The sequence below is a fragment of the Pleurodeles waltl genome, chromosome 8 (assembly GCF_031143425.1).
Source record: "Pleurodeles waltl isolate 20211129_DDA chromosome 8, aPleWal1.hap1.20221129, whole genome shotgun sequence".
Lineage (NCBI taxonomy): Eukaryota > Metazoa > Chordata > Amphibia > Caudata > Salamandridae > Pleurodeles > Pleurodeles waltl.
Window position 1 is genome coordinate 352,788,454 of NC_090447.1, and position 25,385 is coordinate 352,813,838.

Here is a 25,385-nt window from a genome sequence, read left to right on the forward strand (position 1 = left end):
GTGCCTTACAGCCTGTCTCCAAACCACGTCAGGTCTGTGCTGGTTGACAGCTTCCCTTGTGCATTCCACCTAGACAGCAATAAACGCAGGACACTCAGCTGCATTCATCTGTGTACTGATGGGGCTTCCTAGACAGGAAGGGTGGAGATGCTCTCACTTACACTTCAAAGGCTAGTGGCCTGACCCCCACACAAAGGACTGATAACCCCCCATAGATCTCCTGGCAGACAAGACTGGGTTGAAAGGGGAGCTGGTGCACTTCAAAACCACTCTTTGAAGTCTCCTAGACATTTGGGTATATATACTGGGACTGTGACCCCCTAAAATCAGACTCTTTTGGACCTACAGCTGGGCCCTGTCAGAAAGGCTGCAGTGCTGGCTGCCGAAAGGACTCATTTGGACTGCTTTTCTGGAAGGACTGCCTGCCTGATTGTTGCCCTGGATTGATTGATAGATAGATAGATAGATAGATAGATAGATAGATAGATAGATAGATAGATAGTTATGTGTGTGCCAGTAAGTAGTTATAGTTAAGACCGTGTTGCCATAGAAAAAAAATGTTTTTTGACTTGCCTTTATCTTTAGCACGGTTTGACGAATCTTCACAAATTGTTCCAAAAAAAGTGTTCCAGAGAATCTTGCTGTACATGGGTAGTTTCGGGGTGATCCATCAAGCGGGGACCGAGAAAAAGAGTGGTAAAAAAAGTGTGTTTCCATAGGGATTTCGAACATGACTATTGTACAGTCCGAACTGCTGGACGGAGTTAGATCAAATTTGACAGAAAGGTAGCTTTTGGTCCTGAAAGAATCCTTTTTGTTGTTTGGTGTAAATACGTTCAGTATTTTTTGAGATATTAAAAGAAAAATAAATATAGATATCTGGAGGCGCAAAGGCTTCACGAATGCTCCCGATCTTGTGCTGAGATCTGATTGACTGACAACACTTCAACTAGTGTTGGCAGCCATCTTGGTACTTGACTTCAGGCAAGTCCCAGTAAAAATGTAAACAAAAATGAAAAGGGGGCATGTTAGGGACCTTGACCTCTTAACTCCAGTGTTGGAGTCCCAGAGGGACCCCACCAGGGGAAAAAGCATTAAAGTTTTTTTTTTTTTGCTGAATATCGCGACAGATCTACAAATCGAGCTAAATGTAAAAAAAAATAAAACAGGTGCAGACACACATGCTTGTTTTGAATAGATCCCCCGGGAGGCTGAGGTCCCGGGGACATATTTTTAAAAAAGGGGGCGCACAGGCCCCCCCTCCTAATTCTCATTAAGCCCCGGGGACCACCATCTCCCTGGGGTGATTTTGCCAAAACATAGGGGGGTGCGCACCCCCTCCAAACCCCATGGCCCACCACCTCCACAGGACAAATACTTTATTTGGAATGAGGGAGGCCCACACAGTCTCCATCACAGCCCCGGGAATGGCCAACTCCCGGGACTAAATATGAAATGAATGTGCGGGGGCCCGTGCAGCCCCTGCAGCCCTGTCGACTGCCACCTCCCTGGGGCGAAATGGAAATGGCCTGTATGACCTCCCACACAGCCCTGTGGACCGCCACCTTCCTGGGCCTAAATATGAAATAAATGCAGGGGGTCCGTAAGACCACCCCTGCAGCCCTGGGGAACGCCACCTCCTTGGGGAAAAACAGCAAGCTGAAATGGGGGAGGCCCATATGGTCTCCCTCACAGTCTGGGGCCTACCACCTCCCTAGTGCTGAATCTGAAATGTATGCAGGGGGGCCCATGCACCACCCTGCAGCCCCGGGGACCACCACCTGTGTGGGACAAAATTGTAAATTGTAATGAGGGAGGCCCGTACGGCCTTCCCCACAGCCCTGGGGACCAACACTTCCCTGGTGCTGAATCTGAAATTTATGCGGAGGATCCGTGTGCCCCCCCATCCCTGGGGACTGCCACCTCCCAGGGTCAGCTTTATGCAATAAATGGGGGGCCACGCAGCCCCCCTCAGCCACAGGGGCCACACCCTCCCCAGGGCTAAGTTAAAATGTTGGAGGGAGTCCACACAGCCCCCCTTGTGCAGCCATACATGGCCCTGGGACCACCACCCCTCCAAGCCGGCTCCTGCTATGTCCCCGGATGCCCACTCTCGGGACATAGCTGTGTGCTGTGACTTGACAGGAGCTTTGACAGCTCCGCCAGTCACAGTAAACCCTCTGCTTCCAGCGGGTGAGAGCTGTGAAAGTGCTCCCGCCTGCTGGAAGCAGAGGTTTCGTCTCTTTCCTTGCCCGCAGAGATGCATCCAGGAAAAGAGGTGAAATGATTGCTCTTGTACAGAGGGAGCTGCATGTTTAGCGGCTCCCTGTGTGCAAGAGCAATGCCGACTCCCTCAGGAGGCAGGGAGCCGACTGGGACCGCAGGGGCCTTAAGGCTCCCCCCTTGGTCCCAATCCATACAGGGTGCCCTGGGGGACACCCAGGATATATGGCCAGACACTGGGGGATGGGATCCATCCACTAACTCACATACCTACTCAGATACTCATGCACTCACTCACAGATCCACACAGACACTCATCCACCCACTCACGGATCCACTGAAAGACTGACGCTACCACTCAAAGACCTACTCGGACACTCACACACCCACTTACAGACCCACTCAGACACTCTCACACCCACACACAGACCTACTGAGACACGTATGTCTTCACTCACACACTCACTGTCAAAGGTTAGAGGTTACAGTTCAGAAATAAAATTTTAAAAAACCTTGGAAATTCTCTTAAAAAAAAATAAAGGTTACAGGGACGTTATAGTTAGGAAACAACATTAAAAAAAAACTCAGAAATTCACTGAAAAAACAAGGTTTAGAGAGACATTATAGCTCACATTTCACTTGTACAAAATCAGTGAAACTCATCAGTTATAGTTACCTGAGCTAACTAAAACGTACACCCTGCAATGCACTCCTTATGACTTCACGTACTACATCACTCATGATATGACAATGATATCACTGATGACATTATCCACAGAGGCACTCACAGACCCATGCACACCACTATATAACCTCTCATACACCCACTCGTGCACCCACACAGCTCCTCACAGACCCATACAAATACTCACACAACCACACACTCATCCAGTGAGGCACTCACACACCCACTAACTCACTCATGCAGGCACTCACAAACCACTCACTCACCCATACAGCTACTCATACAACCAGTAACTCACCCATACAGCCACTCATAGAGCCACACACTCACCCATACAGTTACTTACACACCCACTTACCTATACATATACAGCCCCTCAAGACAGCCCCTCACTCACCCATACAAGCACTCACACACCCATTTACCCATTCGCACATCCATACAAGCACTCACACATCCGCTCACTCACTTTTACATCTACACTCTACAATACAGCCACTCACACAGCAACTCATTTAACCAAACAGCCACTCAAACAGCTACTCACTCACCCATACTGCCACTTACACAGGCAGGAATTCACTCATACAGCCATTCAGACACCCACTCACTCGCCCATACAGCCACTCACACAGTCACTCACTCTCCAATACAGCCACTGACACACCCACTCACTCACCAATATAGGCAGTCACACAGCCACTCACTCACCCACACAATTACTCACATACCTACTTATACAACCAAACAGGCATTTACACACCCACTCACACACCCATGCAGGCACTCAGACACCCACTCAGATACACTCAGATACACACAGTCACATAGCCACTCATATAATATATGTTAAAAATAGAATCATTCATTCTTATGTTATGTTGAATGGTTTTTATAAAGTGCAACAATCACCGAGAGGCATCTAGACGCTGCAAAAATTAGAAGGAGAGATTGGACGTTAGATATTAAAAACACAGGTTTTAAGAGCACTCCTAAAGGTCAATAAATCAGGCAGATATTTAATGTGCAGGGGAAGAGAATTCCAGAGTTTTGCGGCCCCCACCGAGAAACGTCTTCCACCCCAAGCCAAAAGCATGAACTTAGGGACCACCACGTTCATGGCTGAGCTTGGGTGTATCGACCTCCCTGGCTGATACCATCTGAACGTACCTTTGAGGAATTTAGAGCCTAGATAATTTAAGGCCTTAAATGTGATGCACAGAGCCTTGAAGCTCACTCTGTGTTTAACAGGAAGCCAACGTAACTTCCTTATTGCAGGTTTAGCTATCTGTGATTTATGGATTCCCAACAGCAGCCTGGCTACTGCATTTTGGAGTGCCTGGAGCTTGTTAGCAAACTACAAATGCAAATTGAAGTATAATACATTGCAGTTATCAAATTTGGCTAAACCTCGCGCAGTCACTACAGTTGTTTGAAGCATTGGGAGGATATACAGTAAGATTTTTTTAATTATCTTGAGCATGTAAAAAGGTGTTGAGATGGTGTCATTCACTTGGTCACTAAACACTAGCTTATTATCCATCAGGATACCAAGATTCTTATCCTTACAGGCTGGAAGTGGTAACATACCCAGATCTGAAGACCAGCAGGACAGCATCCAGAAGGAAATATTCCTCCCAAAGAGGAGGACCTCTGCCTCGCTGGAATTCAATTTGAGACAATTACAGTCCATCCAGTCACGGATGGCTAACATACAGTCATGAAAGTTCTGGCAGATCTTTTTGAGAGGGTTAGAGAAGGACATAACGATTTGAGTGTCATCAGCGTAGGATGTTAAAAAGAAGCCAAACTATTTAATCAACACTGCTAGGAGCATCACGTATATATTGAACAGTGTGGGACTTAACAATGACCCCTGGGGGACACCACATGGCAGGACAAAAGGTCTGACTCAAATTCTTTCGGGGATACCGTCTGTTCTCTTCCAAGAAGGAAAGAGCTCAAAAGGGTCAAAGGGTGACCCGTAATTCCAATGCTCTCGAGACGGCCAACCAACAACTTGTGGTTGACCGTATCAAAGGCCACCAAAAGATCTGAAAGGATTAGTGTGGCACATCCACCTATGTCCATGATTAATCTAATTTCCTCGCTGGCCTTTAACAGCGCAGTTTCTATGCTGTGACCGGTCTTGAAACCGAACTGGGTAGGGTTCAGGAGCTCCTGTTGTCTGTATGAATGCAGTCAGTTGCCGATTTAGAGTTTTTTCAATTATGTTTGCAGGAAACAGAAGCCTCGCTATGGGCTGATAATTATGTGGGTTGCTAGGGTCCAAGTTGTTTTTCTTTAACAAAGGAAGACTCTGACTTCCTGACTTTAATCAGTTCAATGACTTGTTCTTTGGTTACTGGGGTGAAATGAGAAAGAGTTTAGTTAGCATACTTCTGAAGGTTCACACTGTCCTCCTTGCCTGAAAAGGCAGAGGACGAAGAGACCTTACAAAATATGTGTTTATTTAGAAAATGAGAGGCCAGGGAGTTACAGAAAGATGAACTGGCTTCTACGGTATTATTTAAGGGAACATTAGAATGCTTCTTAACTGTCACGAATAATTCCTTGACTGAGTTATTAGCGGAGACTCTATTTCCTGAATGAAATAGAGAGATTTTTCCTTGCTTAGCAAGGCTTTATTCACTGCAATCTCCTATTTATATTTAACTTTTCTTCATTGCTATAGTCGTTCCTCCACTGTCTTTCTTGTTTCCTTCAAGCCTGTTTTTAAAGTTTCTGTTTCTCAGAAAACCAAGGTGCTGATAGTTTACAACGGTGTGACTTAATAACATTTACAGGAGCCAGAGTTAAAGCTGAAGCACGAAGCCATTTTGAGTAATTCGTAGTAAGAATCTCAAGGTCATCAGCCAAATCTGGCTGAGAATCGGATAAGTTCTGCTTGAGCATTTCAGGATCTATTTTAGTCCACTGATGGTAAGATTTTGAGGAAATGGGTAACTGAGAGCTGGCTTATCTAGGCAGATCTTTATATTAAGAAGAATCACATGATGATCTGACCATCCAAAAGGGAGAACATCCGTAATATTCAGTCGCACATTATTGGTAAATAGCCCATCCAATGCGTGGCCTGCTCTATGAGTGATGACTTTCACCAATTGCTCAAGACAAAGGCAGGACAAGAAGTCTGATAAAAAATCAGTTTTGTGGTCGGAGCTAGCCTCCAGATGGAAATTAAAATCTCCCAGAAGCATAAAGCTAGATGAGGGCAAGTCCGCCTCAAATAGAGAAATCAGCTTATCGTTAAATACATTTCTTGGGCCTGGGGAGTGACAAATTAGCACACCAGACCTTGACTGAGTTTTAGTCAGTTCAATGTTAGAAGACAGAGCTTCACATATTTCAGTAGTACAGAAATTATAATTGTTAGAAATGGGGTCTCCAGTTGGCAGGGGTATTCACCTTTGTCCAAATAGGACTACAATCCTTGTCAGGCTAAATCACACACAATCCAAATTATCCTGTGCCCAACCTCTGGTAGCTTAGCACTGAGCAGGCAGGCTTAACTGAGAAGGCAATGTGTAAAGTATTTGTGCAATAAATCATACAGTAACACAGTGAAAACACCACAAGAATACACCACACAGGTTTAGAAAAATATAAGATATTTATTTGATTAAGTTAAGGTCAAAACGATAAAGATTCAATAAGCACATGTTGAGATATCACTTTTGCAAGATTAAAACGAGTATTAAATCTTAAAAATCAACAGTTGTCTCTTGTTTGAACAAAGTACCTGTAGATATTACATAGGTATTATCAATGATGTTATCAAAGATGTCATGAGTGCCTAATTTGTGGGGTAATTAACAGTGAATGGCGAGGGCACGAGTTATAATTACCTTAGGGCACGAGTTATAGTTACTTGAGATAACTCTGACTATAACAGGTGAATGTCTATGGTTTTGATATTTAAAATGTGAGCCGAACTATTACGTCCCTGTAATCTTTGTTTTTTTCAGTGAATTTCTCAGTTTTTTTTTAATGTGAAGTAATTGTCATTCCATTAATCCAACCACCACTGCACACAGCCTTTGGATATGCACGGCAGTGGTTGGACTCAGGGCCTGAGCCCACCCCCTATAACCACCCAACCCCATCGCAACACATGGCCCTTGGCAGTGCGCAGTTAGAATTGGCTGCAGGTCCTGGCATGTGGCCAGTCTCCGTGGCCAACACCCCTAACAGCCCAACCCCACGCTGCATGCAGGCTTTGGCCATGCACAGCAGTAGTTGGCTGTTGGTCTGCCTGCACCCCTCCCCTGGCCGATTTTGGCCCCGGGGGCCCCATCACCTGTGGCTTGGCCTTCTAAAATTATTTTTTTGGGGGGGAGGGCCATGCAGCCTACCTCCAATGGCCAATCTTGGACTCGGGGACCCCATCCCCGGGGCCCGGCCTAAATGTTTAATTGTTTCGGGGTGAGGGGGTGGCGTAGATCCCCTCCCCAGGCTCATCTCAGCCCGGGGACCCCATTCTCTGTGGCCTGGCATAATTATGTATAATTTTGGGGGGACACGTGGCCCCCTACCCATGTCTAATCTCGGCCCAATGGACCCCAACCCCCAGGGCCCAACCATGTGACCTGTGTGCCCCCAGGCAACCAGTGAAAATGTTGAGGACCGTTGGGGGAACCTGAAGGCCCCTGCAGTCCCAGCCTTCTCTCCACCTCCTGTGGAAGCCAGCATTACTGTCACAGAGAGGAAGCTGCTAAACTATCTCCTTCTCTGTGAGAGCAATGCTTCCTCTGTTCCCCTGCCCACATCGCTGCGAGCACGGCAACAGAGGCAGGGAAACTGGGTAAATCTCTGCTCGCAGTGAGGGAGAGTTGTTTGGCAGCTTTACCTTACTGCAAGCAGACTGTTTGCTGCCCTGGGGGTGGCAATTTTCAGGGCCATCTGTGACACCTCAAGGGGGGCAGCGCTGCCCCCTGCAGTATTTCAAATAGCCCCAGGTAGGTGGCAGTTCCCAGGTAATGTATTTGAATACAGCCCCAGTGATGTGGTGGAGCCCAGGGCTATGGGGTGGGTGGGAAGCACCCTGCACTGGTTTTGACTGGTGCCCCAGGAGGTGTCAGTCCCCGGTGCTGCGCCACCCATAATACATTTGATGAAAGCCCTGGGGAGGTGGCTGTTCCCGGGGATACACAGGGGGCTCGTGGCCCCCGCACTGTATTTTCATAGAAACCTGGGGAGGTGGTGGTCCCCTGGGCTACAGGGGGGTGGGGTGACCCTCCTGCAATGTATTTGATAGAGCCCAAGGGAGGTGGTGGTCCCCGGGGCTGCAGGGGGAGCCTGGTGATCCCCCTGCATTGATAATTTCAATGCCCACAATGCCCACAAGACCTGGTTCAGCTGGGGGCCTCACAGAAACAAGTGCTGAGCCCGTGCTTGGTTTGTTTCCTACATTTTTGGTGGATCCGTTGAGACGTCTGCTGAAAATTTTGTTTTGAATGCTTTTTTGCCCGGGTGGTTCCCCTGGAACCCGAGCACCAGAGCTAGGAAGTCAGGGTGTCCCTACTCTGTCCATTTTGTTTTTTTTCATCTTTTTTTAAAGTGTTGGCAGCCAATCAGATCTCAGCACGAAGCCTTCACGTACCTATACATACAAATGTATTTTTTCTTTATTACTAAAAAACTACTGAATGGAATTACTCCAAATAACAAAAAGGTCGCTTTCTGGACCAAGAGCTACCTTTCTGCCAAGTTTGGCGTAATTTTGTCCATGTTTTCAGGCGCTATCACTGTTCAGAATCCCAATGGAAAAGTGAATGGGGAGAAAGTGGTTTAGGCCCCCGCTTCATGGATAACCCCGAAACTTTCCAGACAGCAGTTCACGTGAGCATTGAATTGTTTGGGAGAATTTCATGAAGATTCCTTTACCTGCGCCAAAGATTTAGGCAAGTAAAAAAATGCTTTTTCTATAGAAAATAGGTCCTAACTATAACTACTAAGTGGTGACTGCCCAAAAAAGAATAATCTAAAACAACTTTCAATAAATGTGGACAACTATAGTGTCTTTGTCATTGAGTAGACACTCAAAGATAGCCACCTCTTTCACAGAATCCTCTACTTTCAGCCTATTTGACTTTCCGTCCAAGAGGACTACGGCTCTATTTACAAATTATATTTCACCTAGGCACACAAAAGAGAGGGAGTTTTAAGCTGCAAAGTGGGAAGGTGCTATGGGCACAGAACATGCACCATCTGACATTTGATCTCAGGCTTTGAATGCTCAGCAAATGTGACAATACAAGAGCATCATTTACAAGCCTGTTTACAGAAAGGAGCTCCCTTTCCAATATAAGTAAATACAAAATGTATTTCATTACAGAAACCAATAATAAAAATAAACAAGTAACCAGAGAAGAACAAAATTTACTGGCCTGTTTTCAGTTATTTGCATACTGGAAATCAAAAGGCAAGGGAAGCAGCAGTGCGAAGAGACACCCTTCCTGTGCCTCCTGTAAAACGAGCAGGAAACAGAAAAAGAAATGTCCCAGAAAACTAACACATAAACAACCAAAGTGTAAAGACACAGTGCCTGTGCTGTGCTCTGTGGGCGGAAACAAAACACAAAAAGAAGGGATAAATAAGAAGGATTCACCACTAGTAAGTAAGCATTTTCAAAGGACAATTGAAGGAGTGAATAAAAAGGCAATGTACGTGCTGTAAGCCCATACAGTATATACAACATGTCTCAGAGAGACAGTGCAAGCGCTCTCTACCCGAGTTCTAAAATGGGATGTTTTACTAATGCCAGCCTTTTTTGCTTGATTATACTGGTTATAATATTTTTATCCTGGATTGATATTACAGGGTGTAACACTCATAACATGTGTCTTTTCCAATAAATGGACTCATACTTGTAATTTAAGGTCTTTGTGTGCCCCAGGGGCATTTTCTTTGTTCAGTACTTACCATAGGAATGCCTTTGCTTCTTACTGGTCACGCCTCCTGCTTCCTGCAAGCTGCTCACCTCCTCCTGCATTATTTGTGGGGCTTCTGTCCCAGCCATCTAGCATGGTCCTAGCACAGCTTACTGTTTGTGGCAGTGTCTTTCCACTGATCGCACACTGCTCCAGGCAGTATTTTTTAAAATGTTGGCATGCACTCTATAAGAGTACTTGACACTCTATAGTCTCCCCACCCCTACCCTCCTCCCGTTGTCCAGTGTTGCTTCTCTCTATCCCTCAGCACACTTGTGTTTACTCCCTCTTCCCTTTCCCGCTGTTTGTTTTGTTTCCCACCTAACCATCCCTCCTATGACTGTTTATTTTGTTTCCCATCTGCATTCCTCCCGCTGTCTGTTTTGTTCCTCCTCCCTCCTCCAGCTGCAGTTTCATTACCCTGCAACCTCCCCCCTCCACTGTCCATAGCAAAACATTGACAACACCAGTAGATATTGCATAGGAAAAACCTATTGGCTTTGCCAGTGCTTGTTAGCTACCTAATTCACAAATGGGACCACTTTTATTTTTGTGCCCGGGCCTTTTTCTGTCCCAGACCGACACTGGACTTGCACAATACTCATTGTATAATTATATTTAGTGATTTTCTGCCCCTTAAGGGAAATCCCATTTCTAAAGTTTGTTACCTGGACACTGAGGAGGCTGGTATGTATGAATTTTAAAGAAATGTGAGTAGCAAAACTGCTGATTGAACTGCAGGTGCAGTTTCTGCATAACAGAGCCAACCCAGTAGTGAATCTGTGCTGTTTGGGTTGAAATACAGGGCAGGGCTCAGATTTACTAAATTTTGACACCAAGCAGCGGAGCAGCCAAGTTGCTGCATTGCGTTGCATCAAAGGGAGAGAGGAAAACAGTGCTATTGCTACTAGTATTTTGCTCTTCCCCAGCACTGATGCACTTTAGGGTTCCATGAACCCACACATACCCTTCCACCACAATGCAAGTGAGTGTGCATTCTGTGAAGCATAGGTTTTGTACTGAAAGCTGACCCTTCCAGTCAATATTATTAGGACGATTTGTGTTCTTAATGTGAGTCAATGTACGGTTACCAAATGACAAATGCAGAGCAAATGTTGCTGTACTGTGCAAAATCAGAAGGCAATTAAGAAGCCATAGAGCAGGTGCTCCGAAAGTATGAGAGGAAAATGGTCTGACCACAGCTTGCTAGATTTCTATAGACATGTGACAGCTTTTTAAGAAGGTCTTAAGTTTCTCTAAAAGCTCTCATTTATTTATGGTTCTTGCAGAGTGCTAAATCATCACCTTAAAAAAGACACCTGACATATCAGAGTTGACTGAAAAAAAAGCTGTGCCAATTCACCTAATTGCACAACTCCACTCTACATCCTATTCAATCATATAGTCCAAAAAGGTGCCCAGAATCACATGCAAATCATAATATGTTACAGTTTTGTCCAGAGTTTTATGTACTATGTAAATACATGAGAGCCAAACAACCACATCATTGTTCCTCTTCTGTAGCCATGACAAGTGATGAGGTGTGGATGAGGGCCTTTTAGTGGCAGTAATGATGGGGGTACCTGGCTTTGACCAATGTCTCCTGCCACATTGCCTTGTGCAAATTGTAGAGGTTAGACAAGTGTGGCATGGACGTCAGGGAGGGCCTCCATGTTCTGTGATTGAAACGTGTGATTTTAGTCAGTGGTGTGTCCCTTTTTGCTGTGGCCAGTCAAAGGCACCAGGACAAAGTTGTGTGAGAGGGTTGTTGTGTGTGGCCATGGGCTTGCCCATGACGCTCGCTGCTTTGAGGGAGATGAAGTTAATCTCCCCTGCAGTGTGAAAGCAAAGTGATATGGCAGGTGACGTAAACCGACCTAATAAAAGGGCCGAGGGAAGTCTCCCTCGAGGCCAGTAACAACTAACGAGTGTTTAAGAGTGGTTCTTTCACACAGTGATTGATGCATAAGTTGTCCCGGTGCCCTTCGCGCCTGTACCTGCTGTTTTGTGCTTCCCACTGCCGAAGTCTGTGCTACTGCGGCCCTCATTTGCTGTACGGCCGCATGCATGCCCTGACGCTCCCTCTGCTAGTGAGCGTCAAGACCGAGTGCCGGAAGCGATGTCGGCCATGCTCTGGTGCCAGCACGTCCTCAGCGATTGCTGGAGCAACACGGCTGCTTCGTGGTCTAGGAAGTCAGAAGGAGACTCTGTGTGTGGTGAGCGGAGCTGGGCGTTGGAGGCCCCCTGTCTGCTTTATGCATGTGTCTAGTCATCCAGCTTGGAAAGTCTCCACAGGAGCTGCACAGTGTACCGCTGGTGTGCCCAATAAGCATAAGCCCACAGAGGCCTACTTGGTATCCTGAACTTTTCAAAATAAAGGAAAATAGAAAAAAATATATAGAACACTGCAGCATCTCTGAAAGGACACACAACTTATACAGACATGCATGGGATTTTGGGGGTCATTCCAACCCTGGCGGTCGGTGTTAAAGCGGCGGCAAAACCGCTAACAGGCTGGCGGTAAAAAAAATGCAATTCCGACCCTGGCGGAAACCGCCAACAGAGACCGCCACTTCAACACACCGCCCGCCACGGCGGGACAAACAAACAGTGCGGCGGTCACCGCCAACAGACAGGCGGGAGACATTTTCCCGCCCACCCTATCACAACCCACCAATCCGCCACCTTTTCCGGGGCGGTAGCCCCGCCGATAAAAACACGGCGGAAACAGCCATTTCAAACGGAAAACGCTCACCTCCATACACCCCACGAGGAATCTGGACAGTATGGAACCCGAACTCCACATCCTCCCAGCGATTGTCTTCCTGCTCCTCTACCAGGAGCACGAACGCCGGCGCAGAAGACAACGGTGAGTACTGCACCTACGACACAGGGGAGGGGGGAGGCAAAAAATTACGGGGACACACATATGCGACACACCCACCCTCACCCACTACAACACACACATCAATGCATAGCAACACATCACAGTTACCCCCCCAAACCCCCCAGAGGAATGCAAAGACAAAAGGAAATGATTATAAACATTGGAATATATTGTATGACTGGCTTTAAAATATATCACACATCTAAAACTTTTATATGCATAAATTGTCCAGTCCGATATTTGTATCAGGCATTGTTCGTGGACCACTGGGCCCAAATCACATGGACAAAGCCCACACAGGATACGTGACTCCAACGGAGAGAACACTGCAGGGGCATCAGATACCAAAACTACAGGCACCTCAGGGGGAAGGGAAGGGGGGGCACCTCAGCCAGATGAGTCCACGACGCCAGATCCACGAGGGGCCTCCATGGCCACTGTTCCATCCTGGGGAGTGCAAAGCCACAGTCTCTCAAGTCTCTACAGTGGGTGGCTTGCCCACTGTTCCATCCTGGGGATTGCAAAGCCACAGTCTCTCAAGTCTCTACAGTGGGTGGCTTGCCCACTGTTCCATCCTGGGGAGTGCAAAGCCACAGTCTCTCAAGTCTCTACAGTGGGTGGCTTGCCCACTGTTCCATCCTGGGGAGTGCAAAGCCACAGTCTCTCAAGTCTCTACAGTGGGTGGCTTGCCCACTGTTCAATCCTGGGGAGTGCAAAGCCACAGTCTCTCAAGTCAATATCAGTCTCCACTGGTACTGGAGGGGGACTAGTGCCCAGAGTGCTTCGTGCATCCCTGCCCGACACAGATGCGGGCCTGCCCCTTCCGCCAATGGGCCAGCGGTGCATGAGACGGCGGTGCCCAGTTCAGCGGTGCTTGAGATGAAGGGCCCAGTTCAGCGGTGCTTGAGGCGGCGGTGCCCAGTTCAGCGGTGCTTGAGATGAAGGGCCCAGTTCAGCGGTGCTTGAGACGGCGGTGCCCAGTTCAGCGGTGCTTGAGATGAAGGGCCCAGTTCAGCGGTGCTTGAGACGGCGGTGCCCAGCGCAGCGGTGCTTGAGACGGCGGTGCCCAGCGCAGCGGTGCTTGAGACGGCGGTGCCCAGCGCAGCGGTGCTTGAGATGAAGGGCCCAGCGCAGCGGTGCTTGAGATGAAGGTCCCAGCGCAGCGGTGCTTGAGAGGAAGGGCCCAGTTCAGCGGTGCTTGAGACGGCGGTGCCCAGTTCAGCGGTGCTTGAGATGAAGGGCCCAGTTCAGCGGTGCTTGAGACGGCGGTGCCCATTTCAGCGGTGCTTGAGATGAAGGGCCCAGCGCAGCAGTGCTTGAGATGAAGGGCCCAGCGCAGCGGTGCTTGAGAGGAAGGGCCCAGTTCAGCGGTGCTTGAGACGGCGGTGCCCAGTTCAGCGGTGCTTGAGACGGCGGTGCCCAGTTCAGCGGTGCTTGAGATGAAGGGCCCAGTTCAGCAGTGCTTGAGACGGCGGTGCCCAGTTCAGCGGTGCTTGAGATGAAGGGCCCAGTTCAGCGGTGCTTGAGACGGCGGTGCTCAGCGCAGCGGTGCTTGAGACGGCGGTGCCCAGCGCAGCGGTGCTTGAGATGAAGGGCCCAGCGCAGCGGTGCTTGAGATGAAGGGCCCAGCGCAACGGTGCTTGAGAGGAAGGGCCCAGTTCAGCGGTGCTTGAGATGAAGGGCCCAGGTCAGCGGTGCTTGAGACGGCGGTGCCCAGTTCAGCGGTGCTTGAGATGAAGGGCCCAGTTCAGCGGTGCTTGAGACGGCGGTGCCCAGTTCAGCAGTGCTTGAGATGAAGGGCCCAGTTCAGCGGTGCTTGAGACGGCGGTGCCCAGCGCAGCGGTGCTTGAGACGGCGGTGCCCAGCGCAGCGGTGCTTGAGATGAAGGGCCCAGCGCAGCGGTGCTTGAGAGGAAGGGCCCAGTTCAGCGGTGCTTGAGATGAAGGGCCCAGTTTAGCGGTGCTTGAGACGGCGGTGCCCAGTGCAGCGGTGCTTCGGATGAGTGCCCAGTTCAGCGGATCCACCCATGGCGTGGAGGTCATTCGCCACCTGACCTGTGGCTGGCTGCGCCTTCCTGCCCACCTGGGATGGGCCTGGTGGGGCCCTCCTGGGCTGCAGTACCGGGCCTGTTGGTGTCCTCCTGCCCACCTGGGATGGGGCATGCGGGGCCCTCCTGCACAGCTGGGCTGCTGGCGGTCTTGTTAGGCATGCTGCCCTTCCCAGCCTTCCCTGTTCGCCTGTGGCCCTTCCCCACCTTTGGCGGTGTGCCAGCTGGCACCACACTCCCTGCCGGAGCCATGGTAGGGATTTTGGTCCCAGGTGTTTTCGGCCTCTCGCGCCGGCCACTGACAATCTTCGCATGTTTTTGCGGGGGGTGGGCTGGCCGTGCCTTGGCTCCCTACTGAACTGGCTACCCTTGAGGGTGGGGGACTCCACAGTCCATGGCAGACTGTCTTCACAGGGCCCGCTTTTGTGGTGGCTGAGGTGCTGACTGGAGTCCTATTAGATGGACGGGGTGGGGGAGTTGTAGGAAAGAGGTCAAGTTTTGATAGGAAAATAAGTTTAGGAAGAGAGGGACGGGTAGGTGTAGTAGGTATGGGAGTGGAGGAAGAGGTTGTGGTTGTAGGAGTTTGAAGTCTGCTGTCTTTGGGTGCAGGTGCTTGGGCTGGAGGCTGTCGTGAGGTGGATGGCTGTTGGGTGGGTGGCTGCCTGCGTTTGTGTAGCTTGGAAGAGGGGGTGACAGACACACTGGGAGAGGACATAGGGGACGTGTGAATGGTAGTGGGGGTGGTGACTGCACGTGTGCGGGGGGTTCTGGTGTGTGTGCTGGTGATGGACATAGTGGCTGAAGATGTTGTGCATGCTGATGTGAGTGGAGACGTGACAGGGAGGGAGGAGGGAGACGAGAAGGAGGGGGACACAGTGGAGGCAGTGGGTATTGGTATGTCTGCATGTGGATGTTGCTTGTGTGAATGCTTGTGTGATGTGTGGTGCTTATGTCTGTCTGAGCTTCCCTTGGGTGTTGAGGTGTGTGCAGGCTGGTCTGATGGTGTGTCTGGGATAGGCAGAGGTACAGGGAATTGGGTATGGGTGAAGGAAGTTGGAGGGGGGAGGCTAGAGACAGGGACAATTGCTGCCATCAGTGCTGAGGCCAGAGTGTTGAACGATCGCTGATGGGAAGCCTGACCACAATGAATGCCCTCCAGGTATGCATTACTCTGGTGCACCTCCCTTTCTACACCCTGGATGGCATTCAAAAGGGTAGACTGCCCAACAATGAGCGTCCTCAGGAGGTCAATGACCTCCTCACTGAGGGCAGCAGGGGTGACTGGGGCAGGGCCTGAGGTGCCTGGGGCAAAGGAGATGCCCACCTTCCTGGGTGAGCGGGCACGGGGCAAACGCTGAGGGGCTGCTGGGAGGGCGGTGCTGGTGCGCTGGGTGGCGGCTGTACCTGTTGTTGCGGGGGGCACGGATGTTGCCGCCACCACAAGGGAGCTCCCTTCAGAGGACGAGTCGCTGTCACTGACATCAGCACGAGTCCCCGCTGTGGAGCACCCCTCGCCCTCCGTCTCACTGGTGAATTCCGATTCAGTTGCATGGCCCGCCATGGCCATGTGAGATGCAGCTCCCTCGTGCTCCGATGCCACTTCTCCTGCGCCTGATGATGCTAATGCACAAATGAACAGGAAGACAACAGAAAAGGGGGGTGGGGAAAAATAAAGAAATGTTGAGTGCATGCATTGGCGACACCGTTGGCGGACAGGACAGACACAGAAGCCCCCTGCACTACGCCGCGCACTTGGGGTCGACTACGCAATCCGTGGGACATGGCCTACAAGCCTATGGGCGACCTCTGCTCACATACATGACACAGGGCAATGAATAGCTGTACTTGGCACCCTACAGAGGTGGGGGGCGGGGGCACAGGGCCATGCCTTACGGAGGGGCGTAGCCTACAGATATCGCCCTGGCCTAGGGATACCCACAGCCCTCCTCCCCCACCCAGACACCTCCACTGCGCGCAAAGTCAAGAGGATTTGAGTGTACTCACCCCCTTGTGTCTGCTGTGATGTCCTCACGCGCCCATCCAAATCGGGGTAGGCCACCGCCAGGATCCGGGACATCAGGGGGGTCAAAGTACGACTGGCACCCCTCCCACGTTGGGAGGCCATCCCCAGCTGAGCCTCTGCCGTCTTCCTGCTCCAGCGTCGGATGTCCTCCCATCTCTTCCGGCAGTGGGTGCCCCGTCTCTGGTGGACCCCCAGGGTCCGGACGTCCTTGGCGATGGCACGCCAAATATCGATTTTCTGGTGGGCGCTGACCTATGTGACATGTACAGGGAGAGAAGAATAATCATCACCTTCTGCATGCTCGATGTGAGTGCCCCCCCCATCCCCACCCTTGCCATGTGGCACATGCTCTCATCTGTCGTTTGATGCATGCCTCAATCGCTCCCCTCACCAACATCTTTCATCCACCCCACTCAACACAGGCATTGCCCATAAAGCATGCTCCCTCAGTACTAACCTGTTGGTCTGGAGGACCATAGAGTAGCGCATACTGGGGGAGGACCCCATCCACGAGTTTCTACAACTCCTGAGCAGTGAAGGCAGGGGCCCTTTCCCCAGTCGCATGAGCCATTGTCTCTTCCAGACCGTGGTCACAGCAGCACTTGCAGTGTAGGTCCTCTCCTGTCGAAGATCAGATATCGAGTGATTAAGCAGATAGAAAATGGCGGTCACGCCCGCGGCGGTGCGTATCGCGACCGCCGGCGCATATCGTCATTGGCTCCTGAGACCCATAGGGTTCAATGTTAACCAATGCTGCTTTGCGCCGCGGTCTTCGACCGCCTACCGCCACGGTGTGCCACGCCAGCGCATTGACCTCACATCCCATTGTCGCACTTCACAGGTCAGGCAGCCGCCATTTCAAGGGCCCACATGCCTTATTTTCTACTGCGTCACACATACCTAGGCCTTGCATCGACACTCATACAAGCCATTCAATGCATTGGGAATCGTGTTATGTGCAAGCTGTGGTTACGTACCTGTGGTTTGATTGACTCTGTGCTCGCTGTTGTCCTTCATAGGCACCGTCCGCTGGGACATACGAGGAGATGGAGAAATCTTCCCGTGTACAGACCGCTGGTGGACCTGTCGACAATGGAGGAAAGACATGTCATACTGACATACAGGCTTGACCGAGCCACTATACAGGAACTGTGTGCCCAGCTGGAGCCAGACCTGATGTCACCAATCCGCCAACCCACAGGGATCCCCACTCTAGTGCAGGTGCTGTCAGTACTCCATTTCCTAGCAAGTGGGTAATTTCAAACAACAGTGGCCATATCATCAGGGATGTCCCAGCCCATGTTTTCCAAGGTGTTGTCCAGAGTGTTGTCTGCCCTGCTCAAACACATGCGGGGCTACATCGTCTTCCCTGAGGTGGGGGATTTGGCTACAGTGAAGGCTGATTTCTATGCCCTTGGACATATACCCAACATCATTGGTGCCATTGATGGGACACATGTTGCTTTGGTCCCCCCCAGCAGGAGTGAACAGGTGTACAGGAACAGGAAGAGTTATCATTCCATGAATGTCCAGATGGTGTGTTTGGCTGACCAGTACATCTCCCATGTTAATGCCAAGTTCCCTGGGTCAGTGCATGACACGTACATCATGCGGAATAGCAGCATCCCTTACGTGATGGGTCAACTCCAGAGGCACCGTGTGTGACTAATTGGTGACTCTGGTTACCCCATCCTGTCATGGCTACTGACCCCAGTGAGGAATCCCAGGACAAGGGCAGAGGAACGGTACAATGAGGCCCATGGGAGAACTAGGAGGGTGATCGAGCGGACCTTCGGCCTCCTGAAGGCCAGGTTTAGGTGCCTCCATATGACTGGTGGATCCCTAATGTACTCACCAAAGAAGGTGTGCCATATCATCGTGGCCTGCTGTATGCTTCACAACCTGGCTTTGCGACGCCAGGTGCCTTTTCTGCAGGAGGATGGTCCAGATGGTGGTGTTGTAGCAGCTGTGGAGCCTGTGGAGAGTGAAGAGGAGGAAGGCGAAGAGGACGACATAGAGAACAGGAACACAGTAATACAGCAGTATTTTTAATGACACACAGGTAAGAATCCACACCGGCATATTACATATACTTAACCCCTACTACCTCTCTACTGTCTGACCTTTTCCCCCAGTGTATGGTAACTGAGTTGTGACTTTCCCTTCCGATTTCAGAGATGTGGGCCCCACTGCGTGACATCTGCTTTATTTCCCCATGGACTACAGCTGTGTGACATTGGTATGTTGGCATCACAATGTGAATATGCCATTTGGCACGGTAATGTCTAATACATTTGTACAAAATCACAGCCAGACTCCAGATTGTTTTATGCAATAAGTGTGTTTATTACAGTGCTCTAAATTGGTGGGTGGTTGCAAATCGTTGAGGTGTGATGGTGAAGGATTATCCATGGCAGAGTCCAGACTATCAGTGTCACAGGTGCATTGTCCAGATGCCTGTGGAAAGTGGAGCAGGGGCAGTGTAGGGTTGGACAGGGTGTCAATGTGGGACAGTGGGATGACAATCAGGGAGGTATCCTTTCCTGGCTGGGGTCTTGGCATCTTACTCTGTCTTCTTCCTGGATATCAGGGCCCGCTTGCGGGGTGGTTCTCCTTCTGCAGGGGGTGGGGTTCTGGTGGCCTGTTGGTCTTGTGTCTGGGCCTCCTGTCCACTAGCGCCGGCAGAGGTGGTAGGCAGTTCTTGGTCCATGCTAGTGTCAGGGGCCCTTTGTGGTGCAACAGTGTCCCGCAATGTGGTGACTACCTGATTCAGAGCCACTACGATGGTGCCCATGGCGGAACTGATGTTTCTTAGTTCTTCCCTGAACCACATATACTGTTGCTCCTGCAGAAGCTGGATCTCCTGAAACCTGGCCAGGACCGTGGCCATCGTCTCCTGGGAGTGGTGGTATGCTCCCATGATGGAGGAGAGGGCCTCGTGGAGAGTGGGTTCCCTGGGCCTGTCCCCCCCCTGTCGCACAGCAGCCCTCCTAGTTCCCCTGTTTCCCTGGGCCTCTGTCCCCTGGACTGTGTGCCCACTACCACTGCCCCCAGGTCCCTGTTGTTGTTTGGGTGGTGGGTTAGCCTGGGTTCCCTGTAGTGGTGGACACACCGCTGATTGACGTGTCCTGGGGACAGAGGTATGGGCCCGCTGGGTGGGTGCTGTGCTGGTGTTCCCAGAGGGGGGAAGGTCTGCTGTGGCCTGTGGCTGTCTGAGGGGAACCGACTGTCCAGAGGTCCCCGATGGGCCGGGCTGGTCATCTAGATCCAGGGAGACAGAGCTGCTGTCATCACTGTGGGCCTCTTCTGGGGGTGGAGTGGACATTTGTGGACCCTCCTGCGCTGTGACGTGGCGTTCGGGTCCTGCAGGGGTATAAAAGTATGATTATTGCTTCTGTGTGTGCCATAGCGTGCAATGGGTGGGTGCCCATGTGCCCCTGTGCTTGCATTCCTGTGTGGGGGCTTTTGTGATGGTGGTTTGGCGGGGGGATGGGTATGTGCAGTGGGCATGCTTAGGTGATGGGTGTCCATGCTTTGTGGTCGCATGCAGGGCTTGGTGTTGGGATGGGTGAGACATTTGCAAAGAGTAGGTGTGATGTGGGTGGGGGTGAGGGTGGGGGTATGAGTTGGCATGCTGGTGGGGATGAAGTAGTTAAGATTTGACTTACCAGAGTCCATTCCTCCGCCTACTCCTGCGAGGCCCTCAGGATGCAGGATCGCCAAGACCTGCTCCTCCCATGTTGTAAATTCTGGGGGAGGAGGTGGGGGTCCGCCGCCAGTCCGCTGCACCGCGATGTTGTGTCTGGATACCATGGAACGCACCTTCCCACATAGGTCATTCCACCGCTTCCTGATGTCGTCCCGATTTCTTGGGTGCTGTCCCACAGCGTTGACCCTTTACACTATTCTGCTCCATAGCTCCATCTTCCTGGCAATGGTGGTGTGCTGCACCTGTGTCCCGAAGAGCTGTGGCTCTACCCGTACAATTTCCTCCACCATGACCCTGAGTTCAGCCTCAGAAAACCTGGGGTGTCTTTGCGGTGCCATCGGTGGTTTGGGTGATGTGTGGGGGTGGATTGTGTGGTGCTAAGTGTGGTGATGTGTATTGGTCTGTAGTTTGAAGTGCGTGGTAAATTGCTGGGTGACAGTGAATTGCGCGTCTGGGTGCTCGGGTCTCTTATCTCTGTGCGTGTTCACGAATCTCTAGGAGTGGGGGTTTGTGGGTGATGTAGGTGTGTGTTTTATATTGTGTTGGGTGTGTGGGAGTGTTGTTTGTATGTGTATCAGGTGTGTGTATTTCGAATTATCCAATGTGGTTGTGTTTTGTAGATATGTGTGTATTTTGAGCGCTGCGGTGTGTACCGCCAATGGAATACCGCGGTTGAAAGACCACCGCGTGGATTCGTGTGTCATGATAGTGTGGGTGTATTTCTGTTGGCGTGACGGTGGAGGTTTGATCATCGCCAGTTTCTCGCTGGCCTTTGGTGTGGCGGACTTTTGTGGATGTCTGTATTTTGGCGGTTTGCCTGTTGTGGGTCAGAATGACCATGGCGGTTTGCCGCGGCGGTGTTATGGCGGTCTTCTGCACGGCGGTAAGCGCCTTTTACCGCCGAGGTTGGAATGACCACCTTTGTCTTTATCAATCAATCAATCAGGGATTTGTAAAGCGCACTACTCACCCGTGAGGGTCTGAAGGCGCTGAGATCAGTATCTCAGTGATTCATGAGCACCATCTATTTATCCTGAAGTGGCAAGGAGTGGGTGGATAGGTTGGAAACCTACTTTGTGGCAACGGCACTGGACAATGGGAGGCACCGCCCCATGCTCCTACACTTAGGAGGTGCAACTATTCATAAACTTGGAAGGTTGGTAGTAGAAGAGGGCCCACCTTTCACCTACCAGTCATTAAAACAGGCTCTGATGGCTCATTTCGAACCCCTAGCTAATCCGGACTATGAACGTTTCTTGTTAAGGCAAGTCAAACAACTCCCAAACCAATCAGTTGATACATTTTATGCCAGGTTGAAGGAACTAGAGCGCACATGTACGTTGCTGGATGCCGAAGATGAAATTAGTGCGCAGTTCATACAAGGATGTGCATCTGTAAAACTGAGGGAGAGTATACTACAGGTACCCGGTATGTCCATGGCAAATATTCTCACGATGGGCCAATCCAAAGAACTGTCAAAAGTATGTGCAGCCCATATGGAAGCGGTGTTGAAAACCCAGGTCAAGGTTGAGCCAGTGAATGCCATCACCACAGCAGTCACGGAAAAAAAGAAAAACCGGCAAAAGGTTACCGCAAACTCATGGACCTGTTTTTTGTGTGGTGGCCCATTCCCTCATCAAGGCACGTGTCCTGCTGAAGGCAAGAAATGTTTGAGCTGCAATAAACTGAATCATTTTGCCAAGGTATGCCAGACATCCGTCCGTCCAAAGTCACAAAAGTCCAAAGCTATTAACTTAGTCCAGCCACCCGTCGTAACAGGAGAAGACGATGATCTGGATGACGATGAAAAAGAAGGAACTGTCCATGTGTTACGTGCGCTGCAACCTTGAGGGCATCCTCGAAAGCGAGTACCATGATGTCCTGTTTTTCTTGCAGGTCAAAGATTCATGCTTTGATTGACACTGGTGCCTCCATTAACAGACTGGCGCAGTTACTGTTGAAAAGTCTTCTCATCCAACTTAAACTGCGACCTGCAACGACTCAGGTGTATGCGTTTGGGTCATTGCAGCCACTGCCTTTAGCAGGTGTTTTCAACCCCACATTATCTCATGAGGAAAATGCTGTGCAAACCAGAGTCTTTGTAACAAAAACTGGATCTGACATGCTATTAAGCTGCAGGACGGCTGAGCAACTTAACCTCAGTTCCTTCGCCACCCCCACCTCAGAACCGTGGAGAGTCTGTTAACTGAGTTTGGGCAGCTGTATGAAGGGATTGGTTGCCTGAAAGACCGCATGCTATGCCTGCACATTGATAAGTCCATACAGCCTGTGGCATTAAAACATCGCTGAGTGGCCCTCCGTCTGCGACCCAAGGTGGAGGAAGAGCTCAAGAAGCTTGAGCAGGCTTACATAATTGAGAAGTTTGACGGTCCCACACCATGGGTGTCACCGATTGTGATTGTGATTGCAAGAAAACCCAAACAACCGGGAGAGGTGAGGATTTGCGTCGACATGCGCCTGCCAAACATCGCCATTAAGCAAGAACGTCATCTGACACCTACTGTGGATGATATTGTTGTGGAGGTTGCAGGATCAAGATGGTTCTCGAAGATGGACCTGAGTGCCGGATACTATCAGCTCATGTTACATCCTGATTCTAGAGGCATAACAACTTTCTCCACTCATATGAGTCTCAGAAGGTATAAGCGTTTGAGTTTTGGGATCTTCAGTGCCGCAGAGGGTTTCAGGACACTATTCATGGGGTGCTTGCCAGTCTCCCCGGAGTCATCAATGTCAGCGATGACATCCTAGTGCATGCTCCCACCATAGAATCACATCTTCATCGTCTCAGAGCGACCTACCACAGACTTCAGGAAAATGGCCTAACCCTTCAAAGAGACAAATGTGCCTTTTTGCAGACAGAGGTGGCATTTTTTGGTTATCGTTTCTCTGGGGAAAGAGTCATGCTGGATCCTGCCAAAGTGACAGATATTCAATCAGCTACGGCCCCCACCAATGTGTCTGGTTTTCGCAGCTACTTGGGCATGATAAATTACTGTGGGCATTTTATCAAAAACTTGGCAGCCCTTACGGCCCTTCTTAGAGACCTAATAAAGGCCAATGAGGTATGGGAGTGTGGTCCTGAACAAGATGCTTCATTCAAAGCTACTAAGTCAGCATTGTCAGAACACACCTGTAGGAAAGTACCATCTTGTCTGGCATGTTACCCCCATTTTTCACTGTATATATGTTGTTTTAGTTGTATGTGTCACTGGGACCCTGTCACCCAGGGCCCCAGTGCTCATAAGTGTGCCTGAATGTGTTACCTGTGTAGTGACTAACTGTCTCACTGGGGCTCTGCTAATCAGAACCTCAGTGGTTATGCTCTCTCATTTCTTTCAAATTGTCACTAACAGGCTAGTGACCAATTTTACCAATTTACATTGGCTTACTGGAACACCCTTATAATTCCCTAGTATATGGTACTGAGGTACCCAGGGTATTGGGGTTCCAGGAGATCCCTATGGGCTGCAGCATTTCTTTTGCCACCCATAGGGAGCTCTGACAATTCTTACACAGGCCTGCCACTGCAGCCTGAGTGAAATAACATCCACGTTATTTCACAGCCATTTTACACTGCACTTAAGTAACTTATAAGTCACCTATATGTCTAACCTTTACCTGGTAAAGGTTGGGTGCTAAGTTACTTAGTGTGAGGGCACCCTGGCACTAGCCAAGGTGCCCCCACATTGTTCAGGGCCAATTCCCCAGACTTTGTGAGTGCAGGGACACCATTACACGCGTGCACTACATATAGGTCACTACCTAGATGTAACTTCACAATGGTAACTCCGAATATGGCCATGTAATATGTCTATGATCATGGAATTGCCCCCTCTATACCATCCTGGCATAGTTGGCACAATCCCATGATCCCAGTGGTCTGTAGCACAGACCCTGGTACTGCCAAACTGCCTTTCCCGGGGTTTCACTGCAGCTGCTGCTGCTGCCAACCCCTCAGACAGGCATCTGCCCTCCTGGGGTCCAGCCAGGCCTGGCCCAGGATGGCAGAACAAAGGACTTCCTCTGAGAGAGGGTGTTACACCCTCTCCCTTTGGAAAATGGTGTGAAGGCAGGGGAGGAGTAGCCTCCCCCAGCCTCTGGAAATGCTTTAATGGGCACATTTGGAGCCCATTTCTGCATAAGCCAGTCTACACAGGTTCAGGGACCCCTTAGCCCTGCTCTGGCGCGAAACTGGACAAAGGAAAGGGGAGTGACCACTCCCCTGACCTGTACCTCCCCTGGGAGGTGCCCAGAGCTCCTCCAGTGTGCTCCAGACCTCTGCCATCTTGGAAACAGAGGTGCTGCTGGCACACTGGACTGCTCTGAGTTGCCAGTGCCATCAGGTGACGTCAGAGACTCCACCTGATAGGCTCCTTCAGGTGTTGCTAGCCTATCCTCTCTCCTAGGTAGCCAAACCCTCTTTTCTGGCTATTTAGGGTCTCTGTCTCTTGGGATTCCTTAGATAACAAATGCAAGAGCTCATCCAAGTTCCTCTGCATCTCTCTCTTCACCTTCTGCCAAGGAATCGACTGCTGACCGCGCTGGAAGCCTGCAAAACTGCAACATAGTAGCAAAGACGACTACTGCAACTCTGTAACGCTGATCCTGCCACCTTCTCAACTGTTTTCCTGGTGGTGCATGCTGTGGGGGTAGTCTGCCTCCTCTCTGCACTAGAAGCTCTGAAGAAATCTCCCGTGGGTCGACGGAATCGTCCCCCTGCAACCGCAGGCACCAAAGAACTACATCACCGGTACCTTGGGTCTCCTCTCAGCACGAAGAGCGAGGTCCCTTGAATCCAGCAACTCTGTCCAAGTGACTCCCACAGTCCAGTGAC